The following is a 15,906-nucleotide window of genomic DNA, read 5'->3' on the forward strand; positions in this document are numbered from 1 at the left end:
TAAAGGCTATTGACGCTCTAGACTGCACTCTCATCCCAGCAGACTCAGTGAAGTCATTGGGTATCACTCTGGACCCTAACTTGGATATGATTAAACACATTGTACTGCATTTGCCATTTTACACGTGCTAAATTACATGTTGACCTCGATTCCATGCAATGCTCTGATCTTCCATTTTATTTCATTGCACTTCCATTTTGTGCTGCTTTGCCCTGTAGTTACACTTAAGCAGTAACATAAACATGTTTTTCACGTAAACCAGTACAAGCAGGTGCGAGGCATCTCGTGAGGATGCCTCGTGAGGTTATGTTGTACCTTCAGAGTGTTTTCATGCATTCCATACTTATCTCTAGGACAGAGAGAGGATGGCCGTGCAAGTCTCCAAGGCCGGAGATTGGGAAAGGAACGTCTTTTGCCTCGGCACAGCCCAGACAGAATCTGGCCAGGTCTGTCTGGGTGGGTCTGATGCAGAGATGGGGGCCAGCACCTGTGAATAGATGGGCGAGAGAGCCTGCTAGAGGCTTCTCGAACAGGTTGATTTAAGCTATAAAAAGCGGTGTCTGTGGGGTGGAGCTCAGGAACTCAGTCTTGGAGTGGATGCACTCGCGGGACAACTTTGGTGCCCGAAGAGATTACTCCCTGAGCCCCGGTCTACGGGTTCCCGACTTGGTGTTGAGTGCTTGGCCCAGGGATGTCGAAGTCTCCGGTGATGCAAATGAATCTGGTGAGGTGCTTTGTACATTAACTGTTTATATACCTGTATTCACGGTTTCATATTTATGTATATACTGTGGTGTATTCATTGTCTATTGTCTTTCACTCGGTGCCTAAGAATTTATTAGTTTCAGTGACTTATTGCCTTTTCCTACAATATTAATAATGCTCATTTTTTTACCTCCAGAGGAGTGTTGGAGTTTCTGTGTGAGTAAGTGGTGTGCGTAAGTTCAGATTACGCAAGTGGGCAAAGCAATACATTTTGGCGTAGTCGGTGGCAGGATACGTAAATTACGCGGGAGGAACATGTTTAAAAAGACAAAAGGTGGTTCTAGTTCTTTGGCACCTAGTGAAATCCCTTTAGCCCCCATGCAAATTCCTGGATGGGAGGCGACGCCATACTCCGCGCTGGCGCGTGAGTATTCTAAAAGCTCAGGATTAAGTGAGAGCTGGTTTGACTGTCTGGGCGAAGCAACGCCAGAGGATGTTTTAAATTGTTTACAGAAGGTTCCTGTGGAGAAAAGTAAAGAGTTATGCACAGTGGGTCGCAGAGGTTGGGTTTTATTGCATGCCTACCGTCAAGTTTTTGACAAATGTTTATCTCTGCAGCAGGAACAGTTGAACTTGTTGAAGCTAAGAATATTTCTACAATGCTATCCTGTCAGAATAAGTTATTACAAGATAATTTAGAAACATATCAGACGATAGCAGAGCGGGCTGCAGTCCGTGTTGCTGAATACAGATACAAGAAGAGGAGAGGCCGCGTGAGTAAACTGAAGGTTCATTTAGCGATTGCCAAAGCAGGCTTAGATGTTGACCCATCCAATTGGGACTCCAACATCTGGGAATCGTCAGAATTCTCCTCAGAAGGAGAGCTACCCTGGCAAGGGGAGGGAAGAGACGAGGAAGGAAAAAATGCTAAGAGAGTTGAAACACAGCCCATTCTAAGACGGAAACTTCAAATCGCTCCAGGGAACCCAGATGGAGTCATGTTGAATAGTTTGGAGGATTTTACCCAGCAAGAAATAAGTGATCTTTTAGCGAGGTTTAGATAGAAGCCTGGTGAGACGCTATTAGCGTGGATGGTGCCCCTTTATGATCACAGCGCTTCTGGGGTCATGTTAGATGAGGGGGATGCTGCCAAATTTAGTACTCTCATTATTGATTCCACTGTGCAGGGATACTTTCGGACTTTCCATGGTGATGATCAAACTACTCTGTTGCAGTTAGCTGCCAGGGGGTGTGGTCACAAGTACCTCACAGATTCCGACTGGCCTGGGAATGAAAAACCATGGTTTACCCTAAGAGATGCTTCGCAGAGAATTGAGGAGGAAGGGATGAAGTTGGCAGTTCTTGTAGGTGAGGCGCATAATTTAATGGGTCAGTTAATGACTGTGTCAATGTGGAACAAAATCATTAGTTTGGCGCCCCCTGCATACAAAGCTGTGGTAATGACTTTGTTAATTAATCAAATTGGCAATACCATAGGAGAAGTAGTCGAGGCAGTCCGTGAGCTGAGAGAGCTTGGGGAATGGGCCAAGCCAGACAGGGCTTCGCGCTCAGAGTCCCGTACTGATAACAACCGAGTGACCAGACGTGATATGTTCTTGGCGCTGTTAAAGGATGGGGTGTCAAGGAGTGAGATTGATGGTATTGAGTCCCAAAGCATGTTGGAGATGTACCGTAAGCGAGGACTGGATAGGAAGGAGGGGAGTAGGCAGGTGAATAGAAAAGATAACAAGAAAGTGAGTCGCAGGGATGCAGAGCCTGAGGAGAAGCCTGAAAAAGCAGGTCAGGAGAGAGAGAGAGAAAGGGAATCTCATGTGAAAGTGACAAAAGAGAAAGGTTGGGACCGAGATTGCACAGACTCAGATGGGGACCGGGAAGAGGAGGAGTTGTTCCCTGAGGGTTACCCAACATTGTATTCAGATCTGCGCCGGGACCTGCGCCGGGCAGATGCAGAGCTGCGCAGGCGAAAATTAGATTAGGAAATTGGCCAAGCTATGGTGCAGGGATGGGCTCGCAAAGATAATAGACGACATGTGAGGGTTGAGATCTATTGGAAAAATAGAAATGTTCAGGAGGTGCGGGCTTTGGTAGACACGGGAGCGGAGGCCACATTGATACATGGCAATCCACGAAAATTTAAAGGACAGTATTTTACTATCACAGGTTTGGGAGGACAGGAGACACCAGCAGTGCAAACAGTAATTCAGATGAAAATAAGCAGACTTCCCAAGAGAGCATACACTGTTTTGATTGTGCCTATTCCTGAGTACATTATTGGTATTGACATTCTGAAAGGTATGACCCTATACTTAGATGATGGATGCTATCAGTTTGGGTCAAAGCAGTACTTCTCGGTAGCTGCTGTGAGGGTGGGGCGCTTGAAGATTCCCCCAGTGAAGGTGCCCCAAGCAACAAAAGTGGTTCATATAAAGCAGTACAGGATTCCAGGAGGACATGATGAGATTACCGCAACCATTCAGGACTTGGTAGAGGCGGGGATGGTGAGGCCGATTACCACGGCATGGAATAACCCCGTGTGGCCCGCAAACCTTACGGAAGCTGGTGTATGACAGTTGATTACCGCGAGCTTAATAAGCATACGCCCCCGTTGACAGCCTCGGTCCCAGACACCATCACCTTGATTGAGGAAATTCAGAAACACAATGGGACATCGTATGCGGCACTTGATATTGCCAATGCTTTTTTCACAATTCCACTTGCCCCTGAGTGCCAGGAACAATTCGCATTCTCATGGGATGGTAGGCAGTTTTCGTTTCAATCTCTTCCTATGGGGTATTTACATAGTCCCACGATCTGTCACCGGCTGGTGGCAGAGCATTTGGACGAGGTGTCAATCATTTCTGGAGTGCAACTTTGTCATTACATTGATGATGTGTTGATTCAAGGAGAGACCCAAGAGCAGGTGCAGGCCCAACTAGACAGAGTGGTAGAGCACTTGCAAAGCAAAGGGTGGGTGATTAACCCCAAGAAGGTGCAAGGACCCTCTCAGAGTGTGAAGTTTTTAGGCATTCAGTGGCATCAGGGACACAGGGAAGTGCTGCCACAAGTGAGGCAAAAGATCAAAGAGTTTGCAGTGCCAAAAAACAGGAAGGAAGTGCAGCGTTTCATTGGATTGTTTGGTTTTTGGAGACAGCACATTCCCCATTTGAGTCAGATTTTGGCCCCTCTGTACAAGGTGACACGGAAGAAGCATGAGTTTGAGTGGGGGGAGGCACAGCAACAGGCGTTTGAGTCAGCGAAGGAGGCTATACAGCGTGCCTTGGATTTATGGCCCATACGAGAGGGAAGCATTGATTTAAATGTAACTGTTCAGGATCAGTATGCAACCTGGAGCCTGTGGCAAAAGCAGGGGAGACAGAAAGTGCCCCTAGGGTTTTGGACAAAGAAATTGCCTGATGCTGGAGAGCGGTACACTCCTTTTGAGAAGCAGTTGTTGGCATGTTATTGGGCTCTGGTGGATACCGAGCAGTTGACCGTAGGGCACAATGTGTTTTTGAGACCTGAGATACCTATAATGCAATGGGTGATGAGCTCACCCAAGACACACAGGATTGGGCATGCACAGGAGGCTAGCGACATAAAGTGGAAGTGGTACATACAAGACAGTGCACGAGTTGGTCCTAAGGGTACCGCCGTGCTGCATGAGCAAGTGGCACAGACTCCTGTAGGAGATGCAGAAATGTTGCAAGATGTACCTAAAGTGTGAGAGTCCCCGGTGAAATGGGGTGGGCCTTTTTCAGAGTTGTCCACGGAGGACAAAAAGCATGTGTGGTTTACAGATGGCTCAGCCAGCTATGTGGGGACCAAGAGACATTTGAAGGCAGTGTCATATAATCCGGTGACCAAAAAGTTGTTGTCAACTACTGGAGAGGGAAGAAGTAGTCAGTTTGCAGAATTGTATGCTGTTTACCAGGCATTAAAGCAAGAGCTCCCTGGTACATGTCACATTTACACTGGTTCATGGTCTACCGCCAATGGGTTAGCCACCTGGCTTCCCACATGGCATGCTCACAATTGGATGATTCACAGTAGGGAGGTTTGGGGAAAGGAGTTGTGGCAGGAAGTTGGGAATGTGTTGTCCCAGAGTACAGTTACAGTTTAACATGTCGATGCTCATTGCCCGACTGACTCACTAGAGCGTTGGTGCAATTCCTTTGCAGACCAAGAAGCGAAGATTCATGAAGCTGAGGTGGAGACGCAGGATTCTGACTTGGTGGGCATGGCTAAATGGGCGCACCAGAAAAGTGGACATTTGGGTGAGCGAGCCACTAGCAGGTGGGCTGAAAGTAGAGGGATGTACATTCCCCTAGATTTTATTAAGACTGCAATCATTCACTGTCCCGTTTGTCAGCATACTCAGCACAGACCAGTTCCACAGGTAGTGAGAGGCCAGTTAGGCAGAGGGAAGTTACCAGGGCAGATGTGGCAAATTGATTTCATCGGGCCGATGCCAATGAGTCGAGGATGTCATTATGCATGCACGGTGGTGGATACCTATTCTGGCTATCTCATCGCCTTTCCATGCAAGAGAGCAACCCAGTCTAACACTCTGAAAACGTTGAATTTGTTGATCTTGTATTACGGAATTCCATTGCAGGTCCAAAGTGACAATGGGTCACATTTTAAAGGAAAGATGGTGCAAGATTTTTGTGTGCAGCATAACATTGAATGGATCTATCACATACTCTATTACCCACAGGCAGCAGGTTTGATTGAGAGAATGAATGGTTTGCTGAAAGAGTAGTTGAAAAAGTTGTCTGATGGGTCATTGAAGGGGTGGAGGGATCACTTGTCTGATGCATTGCAGATTTTAAACAACCGACCTCTTGCTGATGCAGAGACTCCTTTGATGCGCATGTTGACCCCAGCTTTGCAGATTAAGCCCCATGTGGCCACAAACACAATTCTGTATTGGGAGACAGCTCCCGGAGCTTTGGCTCCATATCGTGCCACACCAGAGGCTGCCGGTCTTGATTTACATGCCTTGAAACTTTATCGATTGCAACCACGAGACATTACCTTGATTGAGACAGGAATTGGAGTTCAAATTCCCCCAGAACATTTCGGGCTAATTGCTCCTCGATCTGGGCTTGCCCTTAATGGCATCCAGGTTTTAGGAGGGGTAGTCAATGCCAATTACCAGGGGGAGATCATAGTTATCCTATTGAACAGTGGAAATTATGATCTGATTTGTGCAACCCGGTGACCGTGTTGCCCAAATGGTCATCATGCCGGTATATGGAGGAAATGTCATGAAGGAGACGGCTCCAGCCCTTCTAACTGTGCGAGGAAAGGGCAGGTTCGGATCTACTGACAAGAACCCAGGGGCGAAATTGTGGGTGGAGTCCCCAAACAAACCTCCTGAACCTGCAGAATTGATCGCTAAGGGCAAGGATAATATCCTAGTCATCATGAAACCCGGACAGGAAAAGTGGGAAATTGCACCTGCTGAAAAATGTTATTTGCGAGAGTGATTATACCAGTTTGTTTTCTGTTTCTAGATCACAGTATGGCTTGCCGCTGCGATGCTTGCGCGGTGTGATCGGTGTTTGGGCGTGTCCGTAGGGGGCCGGGAGGGATGCCGAAGAGGATCAACCGCCCGAGTCGGATGACCGCTTTATTGCAGCAACCGGATAACATCTGGACCTACCTGGCCGAGAATGTGCTGAACACTTCCCACTTCTGTATGAGAAATCTTCAGAGTACAGCTATATAATATCCACCGGTCTTGTCGCTGTCCCTACCCCTGCACATGTGCTCCTACACATCTTCAACCAAACTAACTTTGATGGGGTAGTGGAGGAAAGTGATGTTCGAACACATCTGAGTCTTTATGAGTACTGTCGCTTTTGCCCGGAGGTTACAGCCTCTGGAGGAACATGATGAGTATTGTTACTTACAATACCTCTACTAGAGATGTTTGCTATCAACTAACTTGTGATTATGCCCAAATTGGCAAGTGTGGCCAATTGAAACTAGAGAAAAGCAAACAATTGACCCCTGATCAACAAACATTATGTCAGTCACGACGTGACAGTTTTTGTAATAATGTTACCAATGATATGATTTGTAATCACACAGTATTAGCCACTAGTCATGTTAACCATCTGAAATTACCTAAAGGATGGATGTTCTCGTGTGGTAATATGTCATACACTTACATACCAGCTAATATAACTGGAGGACCTTGTGCTTTATCACGATTGAGCCTTATGCTTTTTCCCATGCATTCTGTTACTCGTATTCGCTCTTCGAGAGCCGCTATTCAATTACCTGAGGATTGTGACTCCAATATTGACTTGCTTTCTAGAACAGAATATACTAGTTTGTCTCTTTCCATTGTAGGAGTGCCAGGACTGTCCGTTTATAATGCCAGGACAATTGCAAAGCTTGCCTGTTTAATAGTGAAAAATCTCAATCATACTTCTGCCGCTTTAGCTGAATTATTATTAGATGTTCAAGGAACAAGAAAAGCTATTTTGCAGAATAGGGCAGCTGTGGACTATTTGTTGCTAAAACATAACCACGGTTGTGAGGACTTTGATGGGCTCTGTTGTTTCAATTTATCTGATCATTCTATATCTATCCATGCACATATTAATGTTTTAAAAGATTTAGTGAAAGGGGTTACCCAAGACATTGACCAAGGATGGTGGGATTGGTTGTTTGGATGGCTGCCTAATTTTGGACAGCTTCGGTATATCTTGGGTGTTATTATAGTCATTATTTGCATTTTTATTTCATTATGTTGTTGCATTCAATGCATTCCTAATCTTGTCTCCCTTTTTAAGCCCAGATCCATGGTATTTAGGCCAATGGGGTATGATAGGTGAATCGAAGGTCAAGGGTTGGAATGTACTGCATTTGCCATTTTATACGTGCTAAATTACATGTTGACCTCGATTCCATGCAATGCTCTGATCTTCCATTTTATTTCATCGCACTTCCATTTTGTGCTGCTTTGCCCTGTAGTTACACTTAAGCAGTAACATAAACATGTTTTTCACGTAAACCAGTACAAGCAGGTGTGAGGCATCTCGTGAGAATGCCTCGTGAGGTTATGTTGTACCTTCAGAGTGTTTTCATGCATTCCATACTTATCTCTAGGACAGAGGGAGGGTGGCCGTGCAAGTCTCCAAGGCCGGAGATTGGGAAAAGAATGTCTTTTGCCTCGGCACAGCCCAGACAGAATCTGGCCAGGAATGTCTGGGTGGGTCTGATGCAGAGATGGGGGCCAGCACCTGTGAATAGATGGGCGAGAGCGCCTGCTAGAGGCTTCTCGAACAGGTTGATTTAAGCTATAAAAAGCGTTGTCTGTGGGGTGGAGCTCAGGAACTCAGTCTTGGAGTGGACACACTTGCGGGACAACTTTGGTGCCCGAAAAGATTACTCACTGAGCCCAGGTCTATGGTTTCCTGACTTGGTGTTCAGTGCTTGGCCCAGGGATGTCGAAGTCTCCGGTGCTGCAAATGAATCTGGTGAGGTGCTTTGTACATTAACTGTTTATATACCTGTATTGACGGTTTCATATTTATGTATATAGTGTGGTGTATTCATTGTCTATTGCCTTTCACTCGGTGCCTAAGAATGTATTAGTTTCAGTGACTTATTGCCTTTGCCTACAATATTAACCCCTACCGCGCTACCGCGTTTTCCCGCTGTGCGCTGAAAAAAAATGGCTTGTTTATGACAAAACCAGCTCGTCATCCGCGTAGCGCAGGTAACGCCCATGACGAGCTGGCTTTGTCATCAGCACTGAAGGGGTTAATAAAGCTCATTTTTTACCTCCGGAGGAGTGTTGGAGTTTCTGTGTGAGTAAGTGGTGTGCGTAAGTTCAGATTACGCAAGTGGGCAAAGCAATACACACATCAAGAGCACCACAAAAGGTGCCTTCTTCAATCTAAAGCTACTAAGTAAAATCAAACCCTTCATCCCACCAACGGACCTCAAACAAGCCACGCAGTCCCTCGTCCTATCCAGATTAGACTACGGGATCGCCACCCTCACAGGCACGGCTAAACTTCACCTGGCTCCACTTAGAACAACACTAAATGAAGCAGCCAGAATGGTGTCAGGAGTGAAGAAATATGAACACATCACTCCAGCGCTAACAGAACTCAAGTGGCTCCCAGTAGAAATGAGAGCCAATTTCAGAACCACCTGCCTCACACACAAAGCTCTACACACTGGCAAACCCACCTATCTAGCTGCCAAACTCAAGAAAGCGGGACAGACAAGAAACCTCAGAAGCACCAACTCTCTGCTTCTCATCAGTCCGAAAACCTGCAAACAAAAGACTCTATCTAGGTCCTTCACCGGAAATGCACCCAAAATCTGGAATGCCATTCCCATACATTTTAGGACGAACTCTTCCTACAGAGCCTTCAAGAGCCAGCTCAAAACGCTCTTCCTCAATCAAATCCTTACAAAGTAACAATGGATCTTCTTTAACTCCCGACCACAAGACAAAAGACCCAGCAACTACGTTAAAGCCACTCCTGACATCACTTCCCCTATATTCGGAACATTACTCCCTCTTACCTGAACATCAAACTCTCAACTTTGCTTCGATCACTACCAGGCGATTACAGATTATTGAACCTCCTTAGACCTGAGACTAACTATTTACCTGGTCACTCTTGGTGTAATAATCTGTTTATAACAATGTAATCTGTTTATAACAATGTTGTAAAGCGCTCCGATACCTCCGGGTCTGGCTAGCGCTATAGAAAACCCCCCAAAAAATAAAAAATTAAAATAACATCATCAGGCTTGATAGACTCGGTGGGCTAGGGGGAGGCATTACATGTATTCATCGTATCAATTTATCAGTTAGACAACTACATTCTGATTCCCTATCTTCGTGTGAATACATGTGTTTTGAGGTCTCATCCAACAACAAGCATGCATGCAAATTCCACTCCTTCTATCACCCTCCAGGAGACAATCCTCCTTTCATAGAACGGATCATGGAAATCATCTCTATGAATGTGGACTGTCACAGCACCCAGATTTTCCTGGGGGAATTTAACCTTCTTTGGGATTACCTGAATGACTCGTCACTCAAATCCTTCATATTTGACCTCAACCTTACTCAAATATGTGCTAGCCCTACGCACATCAAGGGAGCTACCTTAGATCTGGTCATTGGTAAGAGCAGCCCCATTCAACTTGAGTCTATCGCCCCATGTGACTGGACTGACCACCATTGCATCTCCTGCCTCGTCTCAGAACTGGTGAGAACCATTAAATCTCAACTGAAAAAAGCCAGACTCTCGCAAAGAAATATGAGAAACATTAACCTATATGATCTGTATGATTTGCAAGGGTGAGGTGGTTTCCAGGGTGGTAGCATTTTCTTACCTTGGTGTTCTCTTCGACGAGAAGGGGTCATGGGCCCCCCAAATCAAGGCTAAAAGTATTTCCGTGGCAAGATCCACGTCAACTCTCATAGGCTATTCAAAAAGGTTGGGGGCCAGGCCTATGGAGGCGCTTTTAAAAGTTTATAATTCAAAATTCCAATCGCCACATATGGTGCTTCTGTCTGGGGCTATGTTCCAATTGATAAGATTCAAAGAGTTGAGAACAGGTTTTTAAGATACTTCCTGTCTGTTCCCCAGCCCACCCCCACCCTCTCAATCCATTCTGAGCTGGGTATGGATTATGTTTCAGATAAGCTGAAACTTGCCCCATTAATCTTCTGGCTAAAAACATGGCTCAACGCAGAATTAACTCTGAATCATGCAATTCTGAAAAACGTCATGGTATTGGATCAGGCAAAAAAAATACCCTGGCTTGAATACTTGAGATATTCATTTGGTCAGTTAGGACGCCAAGAGCTTTTTTCAACCCCTTCTTGTATCAGAAAGGAGGATGTCAACTGGACTAAGTTACACTTTTTAGATAGGCTTAGATTGGCCCGCGAGGAGTTGGAATTTCTGAAACCTTCAGTTAGACGGCATCATATGCTAACAATCTCTCCGGGACTCGAGCCATATCTTAAGACCGTAACCAAACCCTTCCATAGAGTCCTACTAACTAAATTCAGATTCAACCTGATACACTATTCTTTGGGTAGTTATCAATTGTGGTGCAAACCAGAAGATGGTCCGCCCTGTAATTGCGACAACTTTTCGCAACAAGACATCATGCATTTCATCATGTTCTGTGGGCACTACGCGGGGATAAGGAAAAAATATTTGCTACCAATCATGAAAGAGGCTGGCTTTATCCAAGTCAGACCTGATCTCATTCACCTTCAGATGTTGTGTAGCACCCGCATTACCTTCCATGTGGCTAGTCTTTTAGTGGCGATAATTAGAATTAAAATGAAAAGCATACCATCGAATGTATTATTCTGATTGCTCTTATTTTTTTAATTCATCCAGCAGTGTATATATTTCAAAAGAGCTTTTGCACTGAGTTTGTATATACATGAATTACTCTATTTTTATGAATGTATGTACATTTTTATGCCTTTTATGATTTTAACAAATCGAATAAAGTGTATTTGACTGATCTGTCCTCCCTCACAAACAGCATCCTCCCTCCTCCTCCAGACATGTCTGATGTCGGTGCCCTCACAGACCACTACAATCACTCGATGTCCAACATACTAGACTCAATGGCACTACTACAACTGAAAAGAATGCCAGCCAAAATCGCCAACCCTTCGTATAACGGGAGCCTAAATAGAGAGAGAAGAAATCTAAGACTAGCAGAACGTTTCTGGAGATCCTCACCCTCCGTGGACCATCTTACTCAGCTGAGAGCATTGTGAAACTCATATAACAAATGCATCAAATGCTCTAAAGCTAGCTATTTCAGGGAACAACTAGATCAAGAAAAAACGGACCCAAAAACTGTTTGAGCTCATCAAGCTTCAATCTAACAACCAGCTTATCCCTCCCTTCTTAGAACCCTGTCAGCAGCCAAACTGTGAAGAGTTTGCTTCCTTCTTCCATGATGTGGCGCCGCGGCCAGGGCGACTGCCGCTGGACGCTGGGGATCACGGTTCGATCCCTGGCTCAGGCGGCAGGCGGCTGCCCATCACCATGCAACTCTGGGCAATAGCTTGCTTAATCTTCCCAACGACTCCCAGCGCCGAGTTACCCCTACAGGGGTGATTCGTGTGCTATACAAGTACTGGATTTGGATTTATATGATAAATCAACAAAGATTGAAAGGGAACTACTGGCAGCCCGTAAGAATCTACCTGCCACCTTTCCATCCCCTGGGCTTGATTTGCCCCCACAATGTGTGAGACTCCCTCCCTAAAGCAATGCCTCTTGGAGCCGTTTCCAAACTATTGGATGAGAGCACCATTCAAAAAACTCTGGCAACTCTGAAACCTTCCATCCTTTTTAGCGACCCTGTCCCACCAAACCTCTTTACAGAGATAAGATCATCCATTCTGCCGCTCTGGACGAAGAAAGTTAATGCCTCTCTGCTCCAAGGGTCAACCCCAGATTGCCTAAAGTCAGGGCAGGTCACACCATCCTAAAAAACACTGACAGCAGACCAGACTAACCTCTATGGAGCCATATTGAACAATTCAAACTACTAGACCAATTCCAATCCAGATTCAGGCAGGGTCATAGCACAGAATCCGCTCTTACTCACATTGCAGATAATGCACTACGAATACTGGACCAGAATGAGTCATGCCTTTTGATCCTCCTTGACCTCTAGTCTGCTTTGGATACACGATACTCTCATAGGTCTACTGGAGCACAGGATGGGGCTATCAGGGACTGCTTTACTGGCTTTCCTAATTTCTACACAATAGAACCCAAAGGCTGAAGGTGAATCAGTCTCTGTCCAACCCCTCTCGCTCACTATGGGGGTTCCTCAGGAGTCCACTCTTTCTCCCACTCTCTTCAATCTGTTCATGGAGCCTCTAACTGAAATCCTGAAATTGTCCAACATCCATTATCACATATATGCCGAAGACACACACCTGTACCTGAAAATCTCCTCCCCAGAGGACATCAGGTCTTTCAACTCAGTACTTCATGAAACGCAAAGTTGGCTGACACTCAATCATCTGAAATCGAATGCTCTCAAAACTGAATTCCTCCTCATCACCCCTGACAAATAGTCTCCAGTCATTGCAAAATGGGTGCACCAACTAACCGCCCTCAACTGCACTCCAAACATCATCGATTCCATGAGCTCACTTGGAATAACACTGGACAAACATTTAAACATGCAGAATCACATTAGTGCTCTCACCAAAGGAGCAAACTTCCATTTGAGCATCTAAAGGAAAATAAAACTGTTCCTTCCCCACAACGCCCTCAAGACCACGGTGCAAGCATTAGTGATCTATAAGCTGGACTATGGCAGTGCAGCCCTTTATAGACTTCAAAGTCGAAGATGGCCCACCTAAGGACTCTTTCAATTCCGCTGCAAGGCTCATTACAGGCTCCAAACGTTATCATCATATCTTGCCTGAGTTAAAAACTCCTAATTGTCTCCCGTATGAAGCAAGGATTCAACTAAAGATTTCTTGCATGACCCACAAAGCTCTACACTTCAACACCCCGTTATATCTTGCACAAACACTTGAGCTCTCTGGAGGGGACAGATTCTCTAGGGGCTTCAGCACCTTAGTACTTAAATCTCAGAAATTCCATAAAAAGAAAACTTACAATTGAGCATTCTAAGGTATTTGCACCTATAATTTGGAACTCCTTACCACCTGAAACAAGACTGAATAATTCCACAGCTACCTTCAAAAGGGAAGTCAAACAGATTCTGATTAAGAAATTCCTGGGCTAGTCCCCTAGCCCACCATAGGTCTCGTTATCTCACTCTTGTCTCGAGTGAATCTGCTAGAATTGTTATTATTTGTTTTGCCCCTGTACTGTTCGGTTGTGATATGAACTACGGCTTCCTTCCTAAGAAAGTCAAAGGAGTTCTGTTGAGGAAATCTCTGGTTAGCCCTTCAGTCTCACCCTAGGATTTGCTTTCTTGGTCTTGCCTTTATTGGAATGTTTGAATGTTGTGACCGATGTTGGCCTTTGCTGGGCGTGTCTGTGCTAATGTCGTAATTTCTTGTACCCTCGTAACTACCCATCTGTAAAGCACTCTGATACCCACTGTGGTCTTGTTCACGCTCTATAAAACTCTTTAAATAAAACCAAAATAAAAGAAATGTAATTCATTTTTCACCATGACTACCTTTCAAATATTGTACATCCACACACATTTGCGCAGAGTGTTTTTTATTTGTAAGAAACGGTATGACTGAAAATTTATAACGATCCAGCTAATTCATGAGCCCCCTTGGTCCTCTCGCCAGCTGCAGGTTTTAAGATTTTGGAAAAACCAGAAGGTGGTACTTAAAAAGGAATCTGTGATAAATACTTGTCACTTTTTTTAACAAGGTTCTGCCTATTTTCTTCAATAATCAATTTGGATTACTTTTGACTACTCTAGTAAATCTGTGCAATTGCATTATTCATGTATTTCTGGTTTTAGCCCTTTGGAATACCAATCTAAAACACCATTGTTTTGGGTGATTTCCCTATTTTTTGGAGTTGAGCTTGCGATAGCATGCACTTGCACATGCAAGACACTGTTGTTAACAAAAAGGGCTTTAAGCCCGTCCGTTGCTTACAATTTGTTGGCTTGCATGGCACTCTTCTTTACAGCCTTGTAACTGGTTATTGCAGGCCTAGCATCATTTCCATTCCTCTCTGTGGAGCAGGGACCAAGCACTGATTGATTCAACTTAATCAGTGCCCGTCTGCTGCTAGTCTAGACATGGCCTGACAGCAGCTGTTGTGGCTCTGAAATGTTCATGCAAGGATACTAACCAATATCTCTGAATGCAAAGTGGTATGCAATAACCAGGGCAGAATGGTTCAGGGTGTCATTTAACCAAAACACAGCTACTGTTCACCTTGCTACAGTCAAAGCTGCTCTCCCAATGACATAAAATGATATATACTCATTGGTGGGGAATGGTCTTTATGTTTCATTGTGAAGAATGATCGAAAGATGTTTCCCATTCTCTGAAGGAATAATAAATATTGAAAAATGCCTTGTTTAGTTAAATATGTATTATAATAAAAGATTAGGAGTTCCAAATAAATACACCATATTACATGTTCCATGATGACATGGGACAGCTAACCTGTTTGGTTTAGGGAACAGACAGATCTTTAATTTAGTTTTTTTAATTCTCAGAGATTGCTTATTATCTATTTTTCTGTAGGTTGATCCAAAGCTTCCAATGCTGTGTCACATAACTGGATGATAAGTGTGACACACAACACATTTTCACATTACACAATTCACTGCCACACAATTCAACACCACCCAACATATTACCACTCAACGCAACATTATTCAACACCATATAATTCAATTCAACACCACCCAACATAATACCACTCAACGCAACATTGTTCAACTCCATATAATTACACTCTTCTCAATACCACATAAATACACCCCACATACAGCCACTGTCACATAGCAACAATCCACATAGATACACTCCTGAACATGCAACATAATTTCATTCAGCATAATTCCACTGAACTCGACACAATTTCATGCCACACAATTCAACTCCACACATTTCCCTTCCACACCACATAATTCAACTCAACAACACAATCACACAATACACCACATACATCCACTCCACTCCACTCCACACAATTTCACGCCACACAATTCCCCACCTAACACTTCCAATCCAACCCACTCCATAACACATGGGTAAAAGACATTGTCTATTTACAATGCCAATAGCTCTAACTAGTTTTTTCCTTAGTTTTGGAATATTCGGTGGTGTTAAAAGTTGTTACAGCTACAGATTGCTCTGCTAACCATTTTGCCCCAGCCCCCCAAGAATTTCGGAGGCTTCTTACCCAAGCACATTTATGCCGCATCATGCACTTTAAAAAAATTGTTCTTAAGTACCAATCAGCCATCTTTGAAATATAAATAAAACATTTCACATAATATGCCAAAATAGCAGCCCCTACATAACAAAATAAGTGCCCACATCAGCTATATATACATTTAATTTCTTAGAAAAGAACTGGAGCTTAAATTGTGGGCCGTGGAACCAGCAGACTTGGGTTTTAATCCCAACTCTCTCGCTTTACTACATTGCGTAATCTTGGGAAAATCCAGTAATCC

The 15,906-nt window shown here is 44.4% G+C and overlaps 1 pseudogene; it reads left to right on the plus strand.

Annotated features, from left to right (window-relative positions):
* Positions 1–6,322: 6,322 nt before the first annotated feature.
* LOC144783145 (uncharacterized) lies at positions 6,323–7,751 on the plus strand (annotated as a pseudogene).
* Positions 7,752–15,906: the final 8,155 nt, after the last annotated feature.

This window comes from Lissotriton helveticus, chromosome 9 (assembly GCF_964261635.1).
Source record: "Lissotriton helveticus chromosome 9, aLisHel1.1, whole genome shotgun sequence".
In the NCBI taxonomy this organism is placed as follows: Eukaryota; Metazoa; Chordata; class Amphibia; order Caudata; family Salamandridae; genus Lissotriton; species Lissotriton helveticus.